Source organism: Festucalex cinctus, chromosome 14 (genome assembly GCF_051991245.1).
Source record: "Festucalex cinctus isolate MCC-2025b chromosome 14, RoL_Fcin_1.0, whole genome shotgun sequence".
Taxonomy (NCBI): domain Eukaryota; kingdom Metazoa; phylum Chordata; class Actinopteri; order Syngnathiformes; family Syngnathidae; genus Festucalex; species Festucalex cinctus.
The window spans coordinates 8,413,001-8,419,000 of record NC_135424.1 but is presented as its reverse complement, the minus strand read 5'-3'; the positions used below and the strand labels follow the sequence as shown (position 1 = coordinate 8,419,000).

Sequence of the window (6,000 nt, the reverse complement as noted above, 5' to 3'; positions counted from 1 at the left end):
ATGCAATGCAAAAAAATAATGCTGTAATGCAATTAAAACAATTTTTTATTTGAAAAAACAAAAACACTTTGAAAAAAATCACGTTTCTAATACAATGAATAAAAAAAAATGTATTTTTTCTTGGCCTTTCCAACTTTATTTTGGAATAATTAAGCTTTTACAATATTTTCTTGATAAATTATTTTTCTATGAAAAATCTTAAAAACAAAAAATATTTAAAAAAAAAAAAAGGAAAAAATGTGATTTTTATATTTTGTTAGGGAAAATACAAATGAAATATAATTAATAATAATTGTATTAAAATATAAAATTTTCTCTCTATGTTGCAATTTACAAATTAAAAAAAATACAAGAAATACTGAAATAATAAAAAGTAATTTCCACAAAATACAATTGGGTTTGAAAACTATATTATAATATATTTCTCAATAACAAGTTCATCTGTATATTCAGTTAGCTAAATTAGCACTACTACTACTACACTACACGTGTTGTAACATTCTCAACAGTCGAGGTGTTTAATGTGTAAACTTACTTTTACGGTGAACTTGCGCAACCTTTGTGTCAAATAAGGCTAATTAAGGACATGTGTGTGTGCAGGCGAGCACATTTAAGAGCTAATACTAAAAGCAACCCACCACTAATGGAAGCTCAATTGGTTCCCATGCAGTCATCCGCGACCCCCCACTCCCTCGTCACCCCTTACTGGACAATAGCAGCCACCTGGACTAATAGCGTGTGTGTGCGCACGTGTGTGTGTGTGTGTGCTCGGTGATATTGACTGGCTGCAAGTGGAGAGGTCAGGACACAATAGCGCTGTGACTCTGAAGACCTAACACCATGCTGTGAGATGTCGCAGCTTTGTGACACACACACATACACGAATCCTTAATTAGCCCTTTTTCCGCAGAGGTTGCGCAAGTTTACCGAAAAAGTGTGTTAACGCAAAACTTGAATGTATTTACATGTGAGTTGAACACCTCTGGACAAATTTACAACAATCTTTGTTTTTTTTCGTATTGTATAAAAATGTCTTGTTGGATGTGTGTCTTTAAGGGGTGTGGCCAAGGGAAGGACATCATGAGCTGAAGCGGGTTTGGTGTGAGCGTCTCAGCGTGAGTTGTGGCCTACAGCAGAACTTGTTGACCTCAGACTTAGGGTGAGGGTTTATTTTCCGGCAGTTAAATGTTTTTAAGCACACAGCCGAGATATGGAAGGCGTGGCTTCAGGCCCAGCCGCAGACCAGAACCGAATCTCGTTTAACAGGTGAGGTTTGAAAATCTCCTCGTCTAAACCTGTTCAAAATGAACTAATAATCACTTTTTCAAATTCACGTTCAATTGGCGTCAGTTCACCATGAACATCTAAAGTGCCTCGGATTATCACAAAAATTTAGATGTTCTAGTACAATGGGAAAAGGAAAAAAAAAAAAAAAAAAACGTAATATTTTTTTTTTTTAAATCTCGCAAGTATTTGTACTCACTCCAATTAACTCATTGACTGCCATTGACGGAAAAAGACGTCAAATAATGCATTTTTGCTGGGCTGGCAGTGAATTTGTTAAACACAATGTGCCAATATATTTTGTGATTATATTGCAGCATCCTTTTTTCATTTTTTAAGGCAAATTTTGTTTAAAAATCCGTCAATTTTTAGTTACATCTCATCTTAACTAATTGACTGCCATTGACGGAAAAAGACGTCAAATAATGCATTTTTGCTGGGCTGGCAGTGAATGTGTTAAGTAAATTCTACTTCTGTCTTTAAAATAATAATAATAATAAAATAAAATAAATATTTATTTATTTATTTTTAATTTTATTTTTATTTATTTATTTATTTTTTTACAGAGAGAGTCAATTCTACTTCTCAATATCAAGCATATCACACTCAACAGAATTAAGTAACATTTACATGCAACTAAAGATTGATTACATGTGGGTAATATTAAGTAACTCTTACTAAACATAATTATAAAGTTCCTTACTGTAATCTAGTAATGTGTCGTTATTTTAATTAGGTCATAGCCATTGCTTATTAAGTAAATGTTAAAAACATGAATTGATTACCAATATGAAATTTGACTTCACTTAATTATACTGAACTCTTAACTCCTCACTCTCTGAAGGTATTATTTATTTATTTATTTATTTATTTATTTATTTATTTATTTATTTATTCATTTATTTATTTCCCACAAAAATGTCAGGAAAAGCCGACTAGAGCATCAGAACTTCATTTGGAGTTCCTTAGAGGCACTTTAAAAGGTGGCAGGTGTGCGTGTGAGTTCCATTTGGTTAACTCATTTATATTTTTGTTCTCGTTGCTCATGTCTCTTCTTTAGTTTCCACTTACACACACACACACATAGTAAAACACTGGCTGCTTAACTGTGTGTCTAGTTGCGTGTTTGTGTACACTCGCACATGTGTTCTCCGCTTGTTGAAGATCTGCGGTGCTGTGCTAGGACAGTTGCTCTCACTTGGCTGTGATTAAACAGCGGTGGCAGAGATACCACACATGCAATTGTACGCGCCAAAGACCAACAACTCATTATAGCACTTAAAAAACAAACAAAAATCCCCTAAAAGCTTGTTTTTAACTTGCTCACTAACCATTTCAATTAATATTTAGTGAATCACTTAGTGATTACTTGGAAAGAAAGAAAAAAACACTTTGAAATAATAAATAAGAAAGTAACATAATTGGAGGGTTTAATTTTGATTTGCGATGAAGAAAACATTTTTTTTTGCACAAAACAACACAGCTGTTTGTGTGTAGTGAAATGTCACAACACAAACAAACAAACAAAAAAAAAAGTCTCCAACATGCGCTCACATTGAAATGACACAGCCAGCTGACATTTTCTCACCCATTTTTCTCTTCATTTACCATAAACTGCATGGTAAAGTTTTGTGTGTTTGTGTGTGCGTTGCGCATTTGCACACGCGCGCATGCAGCACGGTGATATTTTGGCACAGCAGGATGCAGAGATTCAGATAAAAGAGGTAAAACGGGGAAGCGGGTGCAGACGGTGTTTCCCCCCGTAAGATCCTCATAACGCGACAACCCAAATCATACATGTACAAACGTATACATACAATGTTTACACCACGTACAAAATGGGAAATGTTGCGTAATAATTCATCACACTGACACCCAAAATATATTTGACAACCATTTCAAGTTAGAAAAGTAACATATAAAAAAACATAAACATCCATAATTTGATATAACGTAAATAATCAAACATTTTGTACATCATAATTTCTCTGCCTTAGCCAACACTATGCTGTAATATTAATCTTTCTTTTTTGCAGAGGATAATGAATATATGCCTGCGAGTATTGGTTTATGTTATGTTTGCATGTGTTGCTATCATTTGTGTTCAAATATTAGTTGTTTAAAAGTTAATAATTACTGCAACATTGATGCTAGTTTCCTTTGCCTGTCTGGCGTTTTGCATCGCGTGTTAGCATTAAGCTAGCAAACATCAAAAAATAACAAACTGTTGTGGTTTGGCTAAATACGCAGTGTTACATTCTCTGTTTTATGTTTAGTTTTTCAGTCAACTTCAACTGTTAGTTGCAATAATCAGCTTGAAGCTGTTTTTTTTTTTTTTTTTTTTTTTTTTTTTTTAAGAATATGTAATGTATACATTAGAAAAACATTCGATTACAGTAATTACAGTGTTTACAAGCATCTATTGCTCCATGTGCAATCTGAGAACTGAATTTAATCATGAGGGGAAAAAAGTAGATAAAAATCATTAAATTTACATCTCTGTATATTCAAATTTACAAAAAAAATTCCATCCAAACATGAAAAGGTACAAAAACAGAAGGTTGGTGTAATACATACATTAAACACACACAGTTAGTACAAGGGGCGGCAAAAGTAAAGTTCTCCACAACAACAAAGCCGAAAAAGCTCACATGCGGCAAAACACAAATGCACGATGTCAAACACAAAATATACCACACTATACTTTAATATTTCTAAAGGGTGTAATGTTATGTTAAGTTATGGGAACGATACATATGTTCACTCGATGCCTTTTGTGTCTCATACCAACAATATTTATGTGTGTGCGTGTGTTGTTGTGCGGGCGTGTGAGGGAAGACTGGAAAGGTTACGGTCTGAAAGGTGTGAAAGGTCGTGTGGTTTTGACGTATTTCATATTCTAGACGAGGAGAAAAGACATTTGGTGGTTTGCTTGTCAGCCACAAAACAAAAGATGCAGAAAATATGTAATGGTGCCACTAGAAAAATAATAATGTGCATTACACGTTTTGTCTTTCTAATAGTCTTTCTAACAAAAAAAAAACTATGTGCACAATATAAGATTCTAGTTATTTGCGCTGATTTTCATGTCTTTTTTCACAAGTTTTGACGTGCATCTCCTTCCATATAATTCATCCGATTCACATCATTCACATTTCAATATATTTCAAACATTCACGCCACGGGGGCTTGTATTTTTCTCAAATATTCGCCGTATTCTCAAAATTCAACATTTTTCACCCCAAAATGTCCCATTCATTCTCAATGAGTTTCCCTCATAGTTTTTTTTGTCATTCATTCCAACGGCACAGTCAACATTACAGTTACATAATTCCAATGTGAAATTTAAATCATTCAATTTATTCAATTCAGCTTGGGAATGATTTTCAATTTGCCAAAAGTTCCCATTGACCAAATATGGAACTATTTTACTATTACAATATAGGCAAAATTTTCCATATATAAAAATATATATAATATTTATATATATTATTAATATTATATATTATTATATTATATAATATTATTATATTATATATAATATATATATAATATATATAATTTTCCATATAAAAAAATACATTGTTGTTCATTCTCAATGGCACATTCAACAGATTCCTGTCATTCCTATTAAAAATGAAAAAAGTTATACTTATTCAATTCACATTGATTTTCAATATTCCAAAGATTTTAGTGGCCCACAAAAACACACACAAACCCCCCCCCCCCAGAAAAAAACAGACACACACAATAAAAACATTCATTACACAGCATCATTTTAATATTCCAAATTTTCCAATATCATTCCACATTTAAATACCTTTTCATTCAGTAAAGCTTAAAAAAAAATTGTCCAACATTCACACATGTATGTCCATACCAAATATTCATTAAATATACACACTTTTCTCTCTAAACTGCATTCATCTTCTGTACCAAAGGCAATTTGTCAATGCAAAAATACAAATTGTCCTGTAGTGTAACATCATGCACAGGAAGCTGCCAACGCTGCTTCTTTTTCCTCCCATCACGTTTGCCACGCCACAGGTGTTCATGTGCGTGTTTATGTAATGTGGTCACGCACACATATGCCACACATGTACAGACTGTTTGCACCTGTATAGCAAAGGCGTGCAGATGCGGTGTGGAGCAAACACACTGCACGTGTGAGAGCGTGGTGGGAGTGTGACATCATCATCATCATCGTCTTTCAAGTGAATTTTATTTCTATAGCGCCAGTGGAAGACAACATGCAAACACATATTTCACGTTTTTTTTCCCCGATATACTTGGGGATGCCAACCGCGGAGGAAGTACTTCCTCAGCCTTCCTCCTACACACATAAACACTGTGAGGAATGTATTACACAATAGTGACCACCAGAGGGCCTCACACGTTCAAATAAGGAGGGAAGAAAAAAGATGGAATGAAGGAAGGGAAGAAGAAAGATGGGAACAAGGCCAAGTGGGTTGGAAGGAAAGAAATGGGAGGACAGAGGAAGGAGGGAAGACAAGGAAGAAGTGACGGGGAGAGAAGATAGAAGAAAGCAAAATGTAAGGAAGAAGTGAAAAGAAAAGTCTTCTGTGTTTACTTCCTGCTTTTGTAATGTCCAGAGGCGTAGTTTGCCATTAGGCAAGGCAGGCAATCAGATTTGACACAAACCGCGTCTTTCACGTTAGCAATGACAATTGACCGTCTCAAATTCCCTGAGTCAGG

The 6,000-nt window shown here is 34.3% G+C and overlaps 1 protein-coding gene across 5 annotated transcripts in view; it reads left to right on the top strand.

Moving 5' to 3' along the window:
- The first annotated feature begins 1,230 nt into the window (after nucleotides 1-1,230).
- arhgef33 (Rho guanine nucleotide exchange factor (GEF) 33) overlaps nucleotides 1,231-6,000 on the top strand; it is a 68,829-nt gene continuing 64,059 nt past the window's right edge. For 4 of the 5 annotated variants that reach the window (XM_077496196.1, XM_077496195.1, XM_077496192.1 and 1 more), the window contains exon 1: nucleotides 5,587-5,837. The gene's annotated coding sequence lies outside the window, so the exon portion shown is untranslated. Of the gene's footprint in view, nucleotides 1,267-5,586; nucleotides 5,838-6,000 lie in introns of those variants that run through there. The other variant, XM_077496193.1, reaches the window with a different exon arrangement.